We start from the raw sequence: 19,523 nt of genomic DNA, 5'->3' as shown, positions 1-19,523 counted from the left end.
GGTGAAGCAATATTGTCAGGCTGAACAGCCTACTCCTGACACTAGAAATGTACTCAGCAGTGAGTTTTGGAGCTATAGCCATTCCCCAGTCGGTAATGGTAACAAGCAAATGATATTTGTCATTCCTAATTGCTTTAATAGTGCAATCACTTATGGTGTACACTTACTGCTCAAGAATTGTATTCCAGACAAATTAATGAAGTGCATCAAATTGCACAGTGGTCGTATTTTTCTAAATCACACAATACAAAAGCCGACTGTTGCCCTGGGGATTGTTTTACAATTAATCTGTTACAAAAAAAATCTTTCTTTTATTACTCAACTATTTTTTGATTAAAGTGCAAATTCTGATCTTATGAGTTATTTAATTTCTTCAAAGTGTTCAGTCTGCATGTCCGGCAGAACGATTCAAAAGGCCATGAGGTATGGACAGAATGGTTGTCAGCAACAGGTAGCCTGACAGAAAGCAGTACAGGTAAGAAGGACTAACGTTTACAGGCAGTGAGATGCCAGAAATACATGAGAAAAAATTGAGCTCATTCTTCTTCAGAAGAAGCAATTTGCAATGCCAGTGAGGTCAATTCTTGAAGCATGCTTTCATAAAATAAAGACGCTGGAATTCCACTGAGGTTTACTATTAGGCAGGAGTAGATATTTGTTTATCACTTTGTGTGTACTCAAGCTAGACCAAGACTTGGAACACGGGAGCATGTCATTGAGAGAAAGCTCCACATCCCTTTGAAGATGGCAGAGATCCATAGCAAGGAATGGAAGCTGGAGAATAGCCGTTGGATAATTTGATGGTCCTCAATGGTATCATTTCACATCAGTAAAATAATGTTACATTCATATGACATCTGTACTTGGCTGTCAGTTGATCCAGAGCTATTCAAATGCTTAGCATATCCCACGGAATAAAGAGCACTGGATACCAGAGGATGCAATCTAATTATTCTTTGATACAAATTTTCCAAATTCACACATCCACAAGAAGTATTTCATGGTTCAGGATTTCATATTGAACCAAAAATGTTTAATTCAGAGGAAGCATTCAGTTTTCTGGTGTTCTGCACAATGCCAATGACAAGGCTATTATTGGTCACATTTGTTGCCACTATCCATCATTACATCTGAATAATTTTGAATGAAACAACAGCAAATTGCAAATTTCACCACATGCTACAGCAACTCATCCAAGATTTACAGCACAGAGGCAGCAATTTGTCTGATCGTGCCAGCTCTTTGCAAGAACGATCTAATTTGTTTCGCTTCCATACCCCTTTCCCACAGCACTAATTTTGTTTTTCATAACTTAATTGCCTTTGAAAGTTACTGTTAAATGTGGGTTCCACTACTCCTTCAGGCAGTGTATTCTGGATACTGTGCAAAATGCTTAATCTCATTTCTTTGCAGTCCTTTCACAAATGGTCTTATATCTATTCCTCTGGATAATGACCATGGAGTCAGTCCCTGTTGTCAAATATTTCAGTGTTAGTGGGGCATCTGATATGTATTTAGAATCAAAACATTGGTCTGAATTTTAACAGATATTGGCGAACTGTCAATTTCAGGGAGTTTCCTGGAAGGTTTCTCTCAGTGAGCTCTGCATGTTTTTTTCATGCTGTTCTCCATCGCTTGCTCATCAGCTATGGTCCATGACACTATCGCCCCCAAATTGCTCAATGTTACACTTTACTGAGACCTCTTCTGGAGTAGTGTGCCCAATTCTGGTCGCGCTGTTATAGGAATGATATTACCAAACTGAAGAATGTTTGTAAGAGATTTTCCAGGATGTTGCCAAGTATGGAAGATTTGAGCTATAAAGAAAAGTTGGATAGGCTGGGACTCCTTTCACTGGAGTGTAGGAAGTTGAGAGGTGAGCTTATAGAGGTATATAAAATCATGACGGGTATAGTTAGGGTTAATGGTAGGTGTCTTTTCCCTCGGATGGGGGTTTCAAGACTGGAGGGGGCATACTTTTAAGGTGAGAGGGGAGAGATTTAAAAAAAGAGACATGAGGGGCAAATTTTTTACACAGAAGGTGGTTTGCTTGTAGAATGTAGCTCCTGAGGATTTGGTATGGCTGCAACATTTAAAAGACACTTAGATATATGAAGAAGAAAGGTTTGGAGGAATATGGGCCAGAAGCAGGCAAGTGGGACTAGCTTAGTTTGGGATTACGTTCGGCATGGACTTTTTTTTTGTTTCTTATTTAAAAAAATATACTTTATTCATAAAATATACAAAAAATAAACAAATTACACACCTACCCGGTCATGCTAGCCGCTCTGGGTTACCCTGGGGGTAAGTACACCAACTAAAAGTAAAAAACAATAACAAAATAATAACACTGGCGGTCGTCTCCCCGCACAGTCCCCTTCGGCCCCCGACCAGTTGGGGAAGGTGCCAGCTGGGCCCAGTTTCAGTGTGGACCGGTTGGACCAAAGGGCCAGTGTTGTGTGACTTTATAAGTAGCTGCAACTACTGGAACCTAAGAGAATAAAATGTGAGGCTGGATGAACACAGCAGGCCAAGCAGCATCTCAGGAGCACAAAAGCTGATGTTTCGGGCCTAGACCCTTCATCAGAGAGCTCCTCTCTGGAACCTCCTTGGATTCATGGTGGCAGCATCATTTTACTGTGCAGTTGTGCACCAAGTCAAGCTTTATCAGTATGGAGCTGTGCTTCATGGTTCCCGTAATTGAAGAACTGCCCTCGGGGTGGTTCAGAATGGCACTTGGCACCCACTTTGCCAACAGGGGGCTGAGGGTCCTGGTGGATATGGTGATGTGTGCACGGGTCCATTCTCTTTCATTAGGACTGTCAGAGGCTACCACACCACCACCAGCCCCTGCTAACCTGATCCAAAGTTGCCACCAGGGTTGGTGTGGCATCCACAGTCCAGAGAAACGCTCAACAATGCCACCAGAAGGTTTATGACATTTTGTGCATCATGGGGAAGTGCCACCATCTTCTCTCTGCCACCTCATGCTCACTGTAACTGTTCAACTCATCCACCTTCCACCAAGGCTCATTGTCTACCACGGTCACTATTATGTGCAACATCTCCCTTGTCTTGTCCTCACCCACCTCAATGCCCCCAGACTACCCTCCCAAAGTACCCTCTGCATACCTACTCACTCACTGGATACACCAAACCACCTTTCCCCCACATGGGCCAGCACTAACAGCTGTGGCTGCCACTTTCATCTCACTCAATCCCTTGCTTTGTCTCATTCCAGGAGAAAATGACCCTCGTTGGGGCAGAGAGAGCCAAGAAGGTTGGTGGACTTCTCATTACCTGACTTCTCAATCCCTACAAGGCGAGGATTCTTGCTTTAGCAGGAGAGGATAGAGACCACTTGTGTACCAATGTCAAAATGTCCACACTCTGGTAACCAAGCAAAAGTCATTGTTAAGTGATGAGCTGCTGTGCCATTACTGTCACAGTGAAGCTACTGTTAACATGGTCCCTATTTAGAAACTCATTCTCTTTTTGGTCTTTCACAGGGACCATTGACATCTGCACAATCTCTGCCCGAAAGAGAGCAACCCCAAAATACATGATTTCCTGCCCCACCTCCGAGGAAGAAGCTACAGATCCTTCAGTGGCCAAGCTGCACTGCCAACCGATTCAGATCTTGACACCCTAAGGGTGTGCCAGCTGGATTGGAATTGAGAGCAGATTCTAGTGAACAGATCACTGCCACAACTCCAAACTGGCTGAGGAAGAAATACCCCAGGCCACTGGCACTCAGAGGACAACTGGAGATCAGGCACCTTCTCAGCCCAGGCAGGAGAGGACCCATTGAGGAAAGGTAGAATTGTATATTGGATGATGGTGTGACTGTTTTATGGTCTAAGGTGTGAAGTGAGCAACTCCTGCACCTTCTATGAGTATGACACCTTGGAAGGTGAAATAATTGTACAGAGTCCAGTGTCTCATCTCCTTTTACTTACATGAGCACAGTACATTAGCTTTGACCAGCTAGCACAGTGCCAGCCCCTAAAGTGAGGAGACTGTCTGACACTCCTGTTTATATCTGTCAGCCATGACTCCATGATTGGTGCAGGTTAACAGCCCCAATCAGGAATCTCATATTTAACGAAATCCACCTGACCAACCTCTTTCTAATTGTTGTGGAAGGTAGTGCTACTTTGGCAACAAGAGTCCACCTTTCTGGCTGCAAGGCATTGCTTGGGACCCACAGTGTGAGTAGGATGGTGAGCGGAATAGTGAGGATAAGTGAAGTAGTCAAAAGTGCTTGGAGCCAGCATTTTTAGTTGACACATCAGGTTACTCTATTTGAGGTCCACATCCAGCATTTTGTGATAACAGATTCCGTTCTCTCGCACTTACTGGTGTCTGTTTAATGTTATTGTCCTTTTATACCTCATATTTGCCCAAAAGTGAACCCCTCACCCTCAGAGAATGAAACATCGACTCTGCCGATTCTGGCGCGTGATGGCAGCTATTTTCATTTTTATTATGCAATTGATTTTCTCAAAGTCAAAGTTTTACATCTTCTTTTTAACTTGTCATATTTTCCCAATTCATGGGCTGAGAAGATTCCACACATTGCTCCTGAGATGCTGCTTGGCCTGCTGTGTTCATCCAGCTTCACACTTTGTTACCTTGGATTCTCCAGCATCTGCAGTTCCCATTATCACACATTGCAGAGCCTGTGTTTCAGGCATATATTAGGTAGGCAGGAAGCCAGATGAACGTTTGTCATCAAGATTCATTAATTAGAACCCCGCTATGATTAAACATGTTCTTTATAGATAGATTATAACTCCTTAAAACTTGATCATGGGATGGGCAACTCTGGCAAAGTAAGCATTTGTTATCCATCCCTAGTTGTTTGTCTTAAGGAGGTATTGACTTGTTATTCAATATATGTGCCACATAAACGGCTATTGCTGTGATAAAACCCACTTCTCCACATCCCTGTGTGCTATTATATGTATCTAAGTTAGCAGCTCTGGTGAGGACATTAGCTGGACAATTGCAACATTCAGGGAGAGTGTTCCAATATTCGTTGCATTTGATTCAGTCTTGTAACTAGGGCAGGACTCTGTCAGCATTTTACAAGGCTGTAAAAAATAGTTCAAGAGTGGGTGAAGAGAAGACTTCATGGAGCAAGAGATAAGAGTGTGGAGCTGGATGAACACAGCAGGCCAAGCAGCATCTTAGGAGCACAAAGGCTGAGGTTTCGGGCCTAGGCCCTTCATCATAAAAGGTGGAGGGGGAAAGGGTTCTGAAATAAATAGGGAGAGGGGGGAGGTGGATTGAAGATGATAGATGAGAAGATAGGTAGAGAGGAGACAGACAAGTTAAAGAGGCGAGGATGGAACCAGTGGAGGTGAGTGTAGCGGGGGAGGTAGGAAGGGGATAGGTCAGTCCAGTGAGGATGGACAGATCAAGGGGGTGGGATGAGGTTAGTAGGTAGGAAAGAGAACCCACTCCCCCTCCCCCTCCCCCTTTTCTGATGAAGGGTCTAGGCCCGAAATGTCAGCTTTTGCCCTCCTAAGATGGGACAGCAGCCATATGGTATCAATGTGGACTTCACCAGTTTCAAAATCTCCCCTTCCCCCACTGCATCCCTAAACCAGCCCAGTTCATCCCCTCCCCCCACTGCACCACACAACCAGCCCAGCTCTTCCCCCCCACCCACTGCATCCCAAAACCAGTCCAACCTGTCTCTGCCTCCCTAACCGGTTCTTCCTCTCACCCATCCCTTCCTCCCACCCCAAGCCGCACCCCCAGCTACCTACTAACCTCATCCCACCTCCTTGACCTGTCCGTCTTCCCTGGACTGACCTATCCCCTCCCTACCTCCCCACCTACACCCTCTCCACCTATCTTCTTTACTCTCCATCTTCGGTCCGCCTCCCCCTCTCTCCCTATTTATTCCAGTTCCCTCCCCCCATCCCCCTCTCTGATGAAGGGTCTAGGCCCGAAACGTCAGCTTTTGTGCTCCTGAGATGCTGCTTGGCCTGCTGTGTTCATCCAGCCTCACATTTTATTATCTTGGAATCTCCAGCATCTGCAGTTCCCATTATCTCTGATACTATTTTAACCTCACTGAGAAGCCTCTTCCAGGGATGCCTAACCTGAAGAAGTTACCCTCCTCCCTCCGGACCAACCTCAGGGAATCTCTCTCCCATTGCAACTCTCTTGTAATCTCTTCGGCCTTGAAACTGCTCGACCATGTCCTGAAGCAAACCAGGTACCACAGCCACATCACCTTTCTCAGCACCTGCCTACGGAACCAGATCATCCCCAAGGGACGATGACATGTCCATCATGGGCCTCCTGCACTGCCACAATGATGCCACCCAAAGGTTGCAGGAACAGCAACTCATATTCCGCCTGGGAACCCTGCAGCCATATGGTATCAATGTGGACTTCACCAGTTTCAAAATCTCCCCTTCCCCCACTGCATCCCTAAACCAGCCCAGTTCATCCCCTCCCCCCACTGCACCACACAACCAGCCCAGCTCTTCCCCCCCACCCACTGCATCCCAAAACCAGTCCAACCTGTCTCTGCCTCCCTAACCGGTTCTTCCTCTCACCCATCCCTTCCTCCCACGCCAAGCCGCAGCCCCAGCTACCTACTAACCTTATCCCACCTCCTTGACCTGTCCGTCTTCCCTGGACTGACCTATCCCCTCCCTACCTCCCCACCTACACCCTCTCCACCTATCTTCTTTACTCTCCATCTTCGGTCCGCCTCCCCCTCTCTCCCTATTTATTCCAGTTCCCTCCCCCCATCCCCCTCTCTGATGAAGGGTCTAGGCCCGAAACGTCAGCTTTTGTGCTCCTGAGATGCTGCTTGGCCTGCTGTGTTCATCCAGCCTCACATTTTATTATCCATAATAATGGGTAGTTGGTGCTTGGAAGCCCTAGGGCATTCATCAGTTCATGAAACTGACAGGAAAGCTAGCTCAGGGAAAAGATAGTAATTCAATGCAGCTAAGAGTCAGGGTGATGGAGGGAAGTAAATGGAAAATGACAAGCTGTATCAGTTAGCAGCAGCTGAGAGAAATAGGAGATCGGAGAAACCTGAGGAGAGTGCCAATTTGCTAAACCTTCTTCATTTTTGCCTGCCCTGTGCAGCTGGGGCATAATCTGGTGAATCCAGAGAAACACAGTCTCGGGGTGGGCGGTGTGCAATCTCGGAGCCATTCTAAATTTGTGTCCTGTTGTCAGCCAGCTACTGACGGATAAAGGAAGCAGAAAGGCCTTCAGAGTGGATCTGAAATTTTATTGGGATATTTCCAAGTCTAGATCGTTGAAGATTAGAAATTGGAATATTTTGTGAAACAGTCAAAGTTTACATGAGGTTTCATGAGAAACGGTGTCAGACACCTAGTTTGTGGGAAGCAATGGAAAGGTGGAGCAGTTGCACAGGGTAAACACAAAACTAACTGAGCTCAGGAATCATGGCCTAGTCCGTGGGGGAGCAGTTGGAGGGTGCAGCAGCAGCACAGAGTGAGTATGAACCTACTGCAGCTCGGGGATCAGTGCCTAGTCTGTGGGGAGCAGTCAGAGGGTGGAGCAGCAGCACAGAGTGAGTATAAACCTACTGCAGCTCGGGGATCAGTGCCTAGTCTGTGGGGAGCAGTCAGAGGGTGGAGCAGCAGCACAGAGTGAGTATAAACCTACCGCAGCTCGGGATCAGTGCCTAGTCTGCGGGGAGCAGTCAGAGGGTGGAGCAGCAGCACAGAGTGACTATAAACCTACCACAGCTCAGGGATCAGTGCCTAGTCTGCGGGGAGCTGTCGGAGGGTGGAGCAGCAGCACAGAGTGAGTATAAACCTACCACAGCTCAGGGATCAGTGCCTAGTCTGCGGGGAGCAGTCGGAGGGTGGAGCAGCAGCACAGAGTGAGTATAAACCTATCGGAGCTCGGGGATCAGTGCCTAGTCTGCGGGGAGCAGTCAGAGAGTGGAGCAGCAGCACAGAGTGAGTATAAACCTACCGCAGCTCGGGGATCAGTGCCTAGTCTGCGGGGAGCAGTCAGAGGGTGGAGCAGCAGCACAGAGTGAGTATAAACCTATCGGAGCTCGGGGATCAGTGCCTAGTCCGCGCGGAGCAGTCGGAGTGTGTAGCAGTAGCACAGAGTGAGTATAAACCTATCGGAGCTCGGTGCACACTGTAGCTGTGGAAACAAAATGGAGTGATGTCACAGATAACAAAGTGTGAAGCTGGATGAACACAGCAGGCCAAGCAGCATCTTAGGAGCACAAAAGCTGACGTTTTGGGCCTAGACCCAGGGAAGCTGTGACCTGAATGGCTGTTAGGAAATCTGCACTAAATTTGTAAAAAGACAGTAAAGAAGTGTTAATAAATTAATTGCCTCATTAATAAATTTATATACATCAATAAAGTTACGAACGAAGTAGAGATGATTGGGCAGGTGATGTGTTATAGGCGTACGAAGTGAGAGCTGGCTCAACCCATTGCAAGCTGCAGTGAACGTATCGTAAGTGTTGGTTGCTCGAGGAACTTTGACCCAGAGTTGTTGAGGTGGAATCTGAGCTTCAAACACTGTGGTGCACCAGGGAGGGCGAGAAATACCTGGATATGTTTCAGGAGACAGTCACACCTGATAGATTAAGGCTTCAAATTCAGTCAGTGATCAGAAACTGCAGGCTGTGATTGCAAGTAAGGCAAGTAGGAGGACCCTGTATTCAGGAACAGAGGAGCCTCAGCTCTTGAACTTGTCCAACAGGTATGAGGTACTTGTTCCCTGTGAGGATAAAGCACAGGGCTGTAGAGAGGATGAGCCAATTGATCACTGCACTGTGGTACAGAAGGCCAATCAAGAGGGGTAAGCTAAGTGGCAAGTGGTAATTGTAGGGGACTGTATAATTAGGGGGATTGATAGCATCCTTTGACAACAGGATCGAGAGTCCCGCATGGTGTGTTGCCTGCCCAGTACGAGGATGAGGGACATGTCTGAATAGCTTATAAGTATATTGGAGTGGGAGGGTGAGGATCCAAGTGTTGTGGTCCATATTGGGACAAACAACATAGACAAGGTTAGGAAGGAGGACCTGTTTGGAGATTATCAAGTGCTAGGAACGAAAATTAGGAACAGGTCCTCAGGAGTTATAATCTCCAGATTACTACCCAAACCACGTGCAAATTGGCTTCAGGATATTAGGAAAGTAAACATGTGGCTAAAGGAGTCAAGTGGGAAAGAAGGATTCCATTTCATGGGGCATTGACATCAGTTTTGGAACAGGAGGGATCTGTACTGTTGGGACAGTCTCCACCTGAACCGAATTGGAACCAGTGTTCTAGTGAAAAGGATAAATAGGGTGGCCACTAGGACTTTAAACTAGTGAAATGGGGGGAAGGGAAGGGAAGGGGAAAACAACAGGAAGTGAAATGGTAAATAGAAAAGGAAACAGCAGGTTAATGAGTGCAGGAGGTTTACCGACATTGAAGACTATGGAAGAAGTTAAAAGGAAGGAAAACTCAGGAGATATTATTAATGGAGATGTTAGAATTCAAAAAGAATGTATAAAAACTAGCATAAAGACACTTTTCAAATGCTATGAGCATTCAGGTAACAAGTTCAATGAGTTACCAGCATAAATTGTTGCGAATGAAAATGATTTGGTTGCCATTACGAATACATGGTTGCAGTATGGTCATGACTGGGAATTAAATATCCAGGGGTGTCAGACTATTTGGAGGACAGATAGGAAGTTAAAGGGTGTGATGCAGCTTTGTTATATGAGGATGACATCAGCGCAGTAGTGAGAGGTAACCTAGGTTCTATGGAGAATTGGTTTGTATCCATTTGGGTGTAAATTAGAAGTCCTAAAAAGAAAATGTCACTGATAGTCGTAGTCTATAGGCCACAAAATAATAACATCAAATTAGATCAGGCAATAAACAAAGAAATAATTAATGCCTGTAAAAATGATATGGAAATTATCATAGAGGATTTTAATCTACATGTCTTTTGGTTAAACCAGGTTGGTCAAGCCAACCATGAGGAAGAGTTCATTTAGTGTATTTGTGGTAGCTTTCTTGAACAGTATGTTATGGAACCGATAAGGGAGCAAACTGCCCTAGAACTGGTCCTGAGTAATGAGACAGGGATAATTAATAATCTCACAGTTAGGGATCCTCTTGGAAGGAACAATCACAGTATGGTTGAATTTAGAATACAGATGAGAAATGAGAAGATAAAATCCAATACCTGGGTCCTGTGTTTAAACAAAGCAGACGACAATAGGATGAGGGAGCAGTTGTCTAAAGTAAACTTTATGGTAGGACAATTGAGGAACAGTGGAGGACTTTTAAAACAATTTTTCAAAGTGCTCAGCACAAGTATACACCAATGAAAAAGAAGGACTGTCGAGAAAGGATTAATCAGCCATGGATGCCAGAGGAAATAAAAGAGGCTATCAAATTGAAAGACAGGGCATACGAAGTGGCAAAGACCAGTGGGAAACTTGAAGATTGGGAAAACTTCAAAGGTCAAGAGAAAGCCACAATAAAAGCTACAAAAGGTAGATTATGAGGGTAAACTAGCTCAAAGTAGAGATAGATAGCAAAAGTTTCTACAAACATATAAAATGAAAAAGAGTAGCTTAGGTAAACATTGGTCCTTCACAGGATGAGAAGGGGAATTTAATCATGGGAAATGAGGAAATACCTGAGGCATTGAACAGGTATTTTCTGTTGGCCTTCACAGTGGAAGACATGACTAACATGCCAGTAATTAATGACAAAGACACTAAGGTAGATGAGGACCTAGAAATGATCATTATCACTAAATAGGTAGTGTTGGGAAAGCTAATGGAGCTAAAGGCAGACTAGTCTCCTAGTCCTGATGGAAAGCATCCCAGATATTTAAAAATAGATGCTGGGAGAATAACAAATGCACTCGTGGTAATTTTCCAAAATTCCCTACACTCTGGGGCAGTTCCAGTAGATTGGAAAATAATAAATATGATGCCATTGTTTAAAAAAGGAGGCAGACAAAAATTGTGGAATTGTAGGCTGGTTAACCTAACTTCTGTAGTGGGGAAAATGCTTGAATCTATCGTTAAGGAAGAAATAGCAAGACATCTAGGTAGAAATTATCCCATTGGGCAGATGTAGCACAGCTTCATGAAAGTCAGATCATGTTTAACTAATATACTGGAATTCTATGAAAACATTATGAGCGCAGTAGACAATGTAGCTGTGGTGTATCTAGATTTCCAAATGGCATTTGAGAGGTGCCACACAAAAAGCTGCTGAATTAGATGAAGGTGCACAACATTAAGGGCAATGTATTAGCATGGATAGAGGATTGATTAACTAACAGGAAGCAAAGTTTGGGGATAAATGGGTGCTTTTCCAGTTGGGGACTAGTGACTAGTGGTGTGCCGCAGGGATCAGTGTTGGGACCACAACTATTTACAATTTACAGAGATGATTTGGAATTGGAGACCACGTTTAGTGTGTCAAAGTTTGTAGATAACATGAAGATGAGTGGTAGAGCAAATTGTGTAGAGGAGTCTGTGGGTTTGCTGAAGGATATCGGTAGTTTAAGTGAGTGGCAAAGGTATAGCAGATAGGGTTCAAAGTTGATAAATGTGAAGCCACCCATTTTGGTATGTCGAACAGTATAAATTTGAATGGTAAAAGATTGCAGCATGCTGCTGTGCAGAGGAACCTGGGTGTCCTTGTTTATGAACCACAGAAGGTTGGTTTGCAGGTACAACAGGTAATTAAGAAGGCAAATGGAATTTTATCCTTCATTGCTAGAGGGATTGAGCTTAAAAGCAGGGAGGTAATGCTACAGCTGTATAGGGTGCTGGTGAGGCCATATCTGGAGTACTGTGTGCAGTTTTGGTCTCCTGGCTTGAGAAAGGATGTACTGGCGCTGGAGGGGATGCAGAGAAGATTCATTAGGTTGACTCTGGAGTTGAGAGGATTGGCTTATGAGGAGACACTAAATAGATTGGGATTATATTCATTGGAATTTAGAAGATTATGGGATCTTATAGAAACATATAAAATTATGAAGAGAATAGATAAGTTTGAAGCAGGGAGGACGTTTCCACTGGATGGTGTAATTAAAACAAGAGGGCATAGCCTCAAAATTAAAGGAAGCAGATTTAGGTGAATTGAGGAGGAGCTTCTTCATCCAAAGAGTTGTGAATCTGTGGAATTTCCTGCCCAGTGAAGCAGTTGAGGCTTCCTTATTACATTTTTTAAAATCTAAGATATATAATTTTTTGCAAAGTGAAGGAATTCAGGGTTATGGTGAGAGGATGGGTAAGTGGAGCGGAGGCCACAAAATGATCAGCGATGATCTTATTGATTGGCAGAGCAGGCTTGAAGGGCCAGATGGTCTACTCCTGCTCCTGGTTCTTATGTTCTTATGTCTAAGCCACGTGCCCCTTTGAGCCTGTTCTACCAATCAATAAGATCATGCCAAACTGCTTTTAACCTCACATTATATTTCCTAGTTACTTGCTGCACCTGCACACTAAATATTTACAGTTTGTGCGCTTGGCCAACCTGATTCCTCTACACCTCTGTAATCTCAACCATTTAGATAACATGTGTCATTTTTACTCGCTGTTAAAATGGACGATTTCACATTCTTCCCACATTAAACTTCATTTGCTAGAATTTGCTGACTCACCTAACCTACCTATATCATTTTAAAGACTCCTTATGTCTTCTTCACAACTTGACTTCTGATCAGACCACAGCAAAGACTTATCAGCATCATTGAATTGCAACACAGCACAAGGTAAGAGCTTGTAGTGTGGGGATGATATAGCAGCATTGAGGTGGAATGGCTAACTAACAGGAAATATAAAGTTGAGAATAAATGGCTCATCTTCAGGTTGGTAAATTTTAACTAGTGGCATGGCACAGGGACCAGTGTTATCACTTTACCAATTTTATGATCGTTTTAATGGCTTCATTTATAATTGTGCTGTCAGCACATTTACTGGTGATAAAAATGTAGGTAACAAAGTGAGCTGTGAGGAAACTAATATGTTAACAAAGGGACCTAAATAAAGTAAATATGTGGGCAAATGTTTGGCAGCTGGACAATAATATGGGAAAATATGTGGTTCTCCACTTTGATAGGAAGATTGGAAAATGGAGAGAGACTGCAGAACACTGCAGTACAGAAGGATTTAGGGGACCTTGTGTGTGATTCACAAAATCTTAGTATTTAGGTACAGAGAGTGATCAGGAAGGCCCTTCATTTCAGGGGGAATGGAATACAGTAAGAGTCAAATTTTGTTACAATCATACACACTTACCACATCAGTTCTGCTGCCCCTATTTAAGGATGGGATTATTTGCATTAGAAGCAGTTCAGGGAAAACAAAATCACCAGTTTGATTCCTGGGAAGAAGGTTTATTTTCCGAGGAAAACCTGAACAATTTGGGTCTATACTCATTGAAGTTGAGCAGAATGGGGAGTGATCTCATTGAAGCATAAGATTCTGGATGTGCTTGACAGGGTAGATTCTTAGGGATGCTTTCTCATGTGGTGGAATCTGGAAGTAGATGTCACAGTTTAAAAATAAACAGTCATCCATTTAAGTTGGAGATGGGAGGATTTTTTGAGTTTTTAGAATTTGGAGTTCTTTTCATTAGAAGTGCAGTTGAGGCTGGATTGTTGACTATATTTGGGAGCATGTTAGATTCTTGATCAACAAGGGCGTCACAGGGTAAAGAGATCTGGTAACAACATGGATTTAGACCACATTATGATCAAATGTGATTTTATTAAATGGATGAGTGTTTTGATAGGCCATTCAGCTTATTTCTTATGTGATGAAATTCTTGAAACCATGCAGGATAGGCACATCCATATTTTTGTTAGGAATGGAGTTACAGGACTTCGACTCAGTAATGGTAAGGGAGTTCTGCTAAGTTTACAAATCGGAGTGGTTTGTGACTTGGAAGGAAACTCACAAGTGACAGTGTTGCCATGCACATGCTCTCTTTGTCCTACCAAATGTAGAAATTGGATATTTGGGAGACTCCATGGAAGAAGACCTGGTGAATTGATATATATTTTATATGAGATATACATGACAGCCAGGTTATCCTTGTGGTGAATATTTAAGGATGTGGGATGCAATGCTGATCAAGAGGGCTGCCATGTCCTGGATGCTATAGAGTTTCTGAAGTACTGTTGGAGCTGCACTGGTCCAGTGAAGTAACAAGCATTCTCGCACACTCCTGACTTGTACCTTTTATAATGGAAGGTTCAATGAGTTATTCACCACAGAATTTCCAGCCTCTTGCACGTTCATGTAGCCACAGTATTTATAAGGTTATTTCAAGTAATTTTTCAGTCAAAGGTAACCCACAGGTTATTCATCATGGGGGAATCAGGAGTGGTCAGATTTTCCTTTATTAGAAGTAGCTATTGCATGGTGCATATGTAATGTGTCACTTATCAGCCGCAGCTTAACTGTTGGTGAGGTCTTTCTACACACAGAAATGGACAACATCAGAATTTAGGAGTCATGAATCAAATTGAACACTCTGCAATTATTAGCTATCTACTTCTAACCTAATAATGCAGAAAAGGTCATTTATAAGGCAGGTGAAGATGGGTCTAGTACATTTCATGATAAATACTTGTTGCAATGACCTGAGGCTAAGATAACTGACATTGAGTAATCACAATGAAGTTCTTTTGTACTTGGTATGACTGATGAGCAGAGACCTTTCCCTTCCATCTACCATTGACTTCAAGTTTTGCTAGGGTGAAATCTACCTTGAATGTAAGGGTAAGCACTCTTCCTCCACCTTTGGAATTCAGTTCTTTTGTCTGAGTTTGGTTCAAGGTTATCACAAGGTCAAGAGCTTAATGGTCTGGCAGTAGCCAAACTAAGCATTGATCAGTAGATTATTGGCAAATGAGTGCTTCTCAATAGAAATGTCAAAAATTCCTTTCGTCACTTTGCTAAACAATTAAAAATAAACTAATGGGACAGGAATTGGTCAGATTATATTTGTTGTGCTTTTTGGTGAGCAAGATAGACATGGATAATTTTCCACTTCAACAGGAAGATATAGTCATAGTTATCCTGGTGTCATGGTTGTACTGGGACAGCTTGTCTCGAAATCCAGTTAGTTCTGGTGCACCAATTTTTAGTACTATAACCAGGATGTTGTCAGGGCCCATATTGTTTGTTCTTTCCAGTGCTGTGAGCTGTTTCTTATGAGCACCTGCAGTAGATAAAATTCACTGAAGGCTATAGTGGGAGCAGGCCAAAATGGATCGTCCACTTGCCAATTCTAACTGTAAATGGTTACAAATGCTTCCGCCTTGTCTTTTGGAATCATGCTTGTCTCCCCTATCATTGAGGGTGATCATGTTCTTGGGTCCCCCTCCTTCTGTTGATTGTTTGTTTACTTGTCCATCACTATTCATGACTGGAACGGCAAGACTGCAAAGTTTTGAACTTATTCTTTGGTTACGGGACTGTATAGAGTATAAAAATTGTGCAGAACATATGTTTGCTACTCATGAAGTTGGAAACCATATAAAACAATTTTAGTAAGTAATTCCCTTATCAGTATTGTCTACTGACATTCCCAAACCTATTTTGTAATATCGGGTGTGTTCTGTCAGTAGATGATGCTTTGTGCCAGAAGTCAGTCATTAGAACACAATAACTTCAGTGACAAATATTGTTTTCTTTACACATAAATCTACACACGTGTTCTACACACAGATATCAATGCATGTGATCAACACACAGGAAGCCATTGTACATGTTACATGGTGTGAGATACATACACAGAGCCACCTGGTTTTCTCCAGAGGTAAACACATAATGTGCATGATATATCTATAAATGAACATGCCCACTGGTACTATGCATATTCTAAGCTGGTCTTCATATACACCTTATACATAGCTAGCAAGTGTTTATATAATATTTTATAGATGCTCAGCACACATTTTACAATGCATATTCCCAACATGCATTATCTAATAATATACCCATTCTTTACATATTGTTCTCAATTCATTCATTCTGTACACACAGATTCGCAAAAGACACATTTCTGTTGGATCTGGATGGCTTCCGACTAACTGCTTACTATTTGAAAATTAGTCAGACACTTTATCTTCAGAGATATTCAGGCAACATTCATGTGTCATTGCTGGGACTCCATTTTAGTTCAATTTCCTCACTGCATGCTTATACTTTACTATGGGTCCACCCTTGTCACAAACATGTAGCACGAGGGAATAAAATTTTCAAGGAACGGTCGTCAAACCTGAAATGTTAATTCTGATTTTTTTCTTCACAGATGCTGCCAGACCTTTTCTGAAGAAGGGTCTTGACCTGAAATGTCAACTTTCCTGCTCCTCTGATGATGCTTGGCCTGCTATGTTCATCCAGCTTCACACCGTGCTGCCAGACCTGTTGAGCTATTCCAGCAAATTTTGTTTTTGTTTAATACCTCTCGGTAGTATAACAAATGCTAAACACAATTTTATTATCCTTTACCTTAGTTGCTAAAATTTGTGCATGATGGTGATGAGCAAGAACTGGGTTTTTGTTACACCCAAAGGTCACCGTTACCAAACAATTATAGTATATTATATTTATGAGACAAAGATAAGAAACAACAGTCTCCTGGTGTTGATACCAATCATAGGTGTTGGTTTGAATGACACTTAACAACATAAAAAAAGACCTCCAGTTGGACTCCTTTTAAGTAAGGCTTCCCAGTCAGACTTTTACATTCAAATCCCTTTGAAGATTAACTCTTTCTGATCGATGTCACCTTAGGCAAATATAGCTAAAACTACAGTCAGCAGTTTGTTGGCTATCTATCAAAAGCTTTTTAAACACTTGGATTACAAGTAAGTGGTTTGGAGTTGTTTCTAGTAGTAAATATTTATTTCAATATTAGTATTTAATGTCCCTCTTCCTTCATATAATGATTGTTACTGAAAGGCACACAGTTCATTTAAGTTGAATTATCCATAGAGAGATATTTGTAACTTGACGTATAGTTTGATCTTCTTAAACTGATTGGGGATCTCCTCCAGCTTTTGAGTTCATATTTATCAAATAGGTGAAAACAATCTTGCTTTTATTAGGTAAAAAACACATAATTGTCAATGTTACAATGAAGGGGATTCTTCATTTAGTTTGTATATTAAGGAATGAGTTTTGAGAAAGAGTGTACAGCATGTCATGCTGAGGGTTTAGCTTTCAGGGCACCATTTTTCTGAAATTTCTCTCTTAACTGAATTTGAGTTTGTCAAGTTTATGTATTATTTAAAGGGTCCTGTCAGCAGATTGTGGAGTTTGAACATTGTTTGGACATTGAACTTAACCAGAGGTATTTCCTCTCAGCCAGGAGTCAGCCTGCTTTATCATTTGAGTAAATAAAAACCACTAAGGCAACAGAAAAGCTCTTAAAGTGATTATTTTAACAAATCCATCTGGATTAATGGAGAAATTAAACTGGAACGAATCCAGTGGAAAGCACTTTGCTTCCCCTATAAAACATTCAGTTCTTGTAAGTGGTGAATTTGATTTACAAATCCACCAGCTGGTGCTGATTTAATTCCAATTGCTGCTGCATTGTCCCTCCATCACATCTTTGTTGGCAATATTGTAAACCTTTCCAGCATGATCATTGCCACTCACGCAATAGAAATATGCTTCAAATTGTTACATTTCTGTTTATCCTCTTTCCTTTTCCTGTTTATTTTCCCCAATGTCCCACATTAAACCACTTGGCAGAAGACACCTAGACCTCTGTTAATGCAAGTCCATCACAAACTCCAAGTTATTTCAGACCAAGTTCACCACTCCCAGGTTTAAAATATATTAAATTCTTAGAGAGTTTAATGGCATTGTTGGCAAGAGACTGTTGGCCTGACTGAATGAACCAGAACAAGGAGACATGTTTCAGCATAAGGAGTTGAATATTTAAGACCAAGATGAGAAGAAATTTCAAAGGCTTGTGAATCTGATTAATGAAACATGAACTGATGTGCTTTTGTTATAGTTATGGTAATAATGATCAGAAAATGCTGATTGAGATGGGAACACATTCTCTACATATCTATTGATGTGTCTATTTGCTAGACACATCAACAGGGATACTGTTAACTCTTCTTAGTTGGACATTTGTAATTTAACCCTAATGGGGTTCAACTGGTGAAGTTAAACTGCACAAAAGATTATCTCTATTTCCCTACAAAATTCAAGAGAAGATAGCCACTTGCTTTTTTTACAGCAGCCTGACTATTCAGAAGAGGTAGGTTACAACAAGATGAAATGCATTAGGACCCGGCCCAAAAGCAGCAAACATATGAAATCAAAGAACTGAACTTGTAGAAACAAACTAAGGAACTGCAGATGCTGGAAAAATGAAACAAAAACAGAAATTACTGGAAAATCTCAGCAGGGCTGGCAGCTTTTTTTGGAGTGAAATCAGAGTTAATGTTTTTGGGTGCAGTCACACTTCTTCAGAACTGATGTCAGTTTAATAAAGGTATTAGGTTAAATCGATATTATGTTGAATTACTTACATTTTGTAGGTCCTTTACTGCTCTCAAAACATCTCAAAGCATGTTAGGCACTGGCCTGGTGGTCCCAGGTAATGCTCTGGGGACCCAGGTTTGAAACCTACCATGGTAGATAGTAAAATTTGAACTCAATAAAAATCTAGAATTAAAAGTCTAAATGATGGCCATGAATACATTGGCAGTTGTCAGAAAAACCCATCTGATTCACTAATGTCCTTGAGGGAAGGAACCTGCTATTCTTGCCTGGTCTAGCTTATGTGTGACTCCAGACCCAAAGCAATATAGTTGATTAGAGATGGGCAATAAATGTTGGCCTAACTAATGATGCCCTCATCCCATAATGAACAAAAAAGAAGATACATACCTTTAAATAAGTTAGGAAACACAATGGCTGATTTGCACACAGCAAAATTCCACAAATAGCAAAAGTAATACTTGGAGTGGGTGCAAGTGCTAAATGAACTCAAACTACTGAAGCATCCAGTAATAAGTGTGCAATTGCAGTCATATATCGAGATCAGATGGAGCAGTACCAGCTATGGTTAGAAAGCAATAATGCATTAGTGTCTGCTGGTGATAAATAATTTAAATACTCTGTCAGTTTTATAATAGCTACTTAAATTCTTAATATCTTTAACTGTGTAAAAGTAAGTGCAATGTAATTCTGACAATAAACTCAGTACTAATCAAGCCGCCATCTTAAAATTAACATTAAATGAAATGCTGGCTATAATGGCAGCTCTAATCAAATGTCCCCTACAGTTCAATGCTTTATCATTTGAGTTTGTTAAAAAGTGTCGATGCTGATGTGAATTCAAATTAGAATGGTTATAACTCTGATTCAACATTTTTATCCGTGGCTGTATAGAACCAACTCATTTCCCTTGTTCAGTACTATGATGTTATTTTACTTAAATGCACCCAAATGAACCAAATCCTGCTGAAATGGA

At 42.0% G+C, this 19,523-nt stretch overlaps 1 long non-coding RNA gene across 1 annotated transcript in view; it reads left to right on the top strand.

Moving 5' to 3' along the window:
• LOC125464881 (uncharacterized) overlaps positions 1-18,556 on the top strand; it is a 44,674-nt gene extending 26,118 nt beyond the window's left edge. The window contains exons 2-3 of the long non-coding RNA XR_007250112.2: positions 3,510-3,817; positions 16,332-18,556. This is a non-coding gene — a long non-coding RNA (uncharacterized LOC125464881). The remainder of the gene's footprint in view (positions 1-3,509; positions 3,818-16,331) is intronic.
• Positions 18,557-19,523: the final 967 nt, after the last annotated feature.

This window comes from Stegostoma tigrinum, chromosome 24 (genome assembly GCF_030684315.1).
Source record: "Stegostoma tigrinum isolate sSteTig4 chromosome 24, sSteTig4.hap1, whole genome shotgun sequence".
Classification (NCBI taxonomy): domain Eukaryota; kingdom Metazoa; phylum Chordata; class Chondrichthyes; order Orectolobiformes; family Stegostomatidae; genus Stegostoma; species Stegostoma tigrinum.
This window is presented reverse-complemented; position numbering and strand designations above follow the sequence as displayed.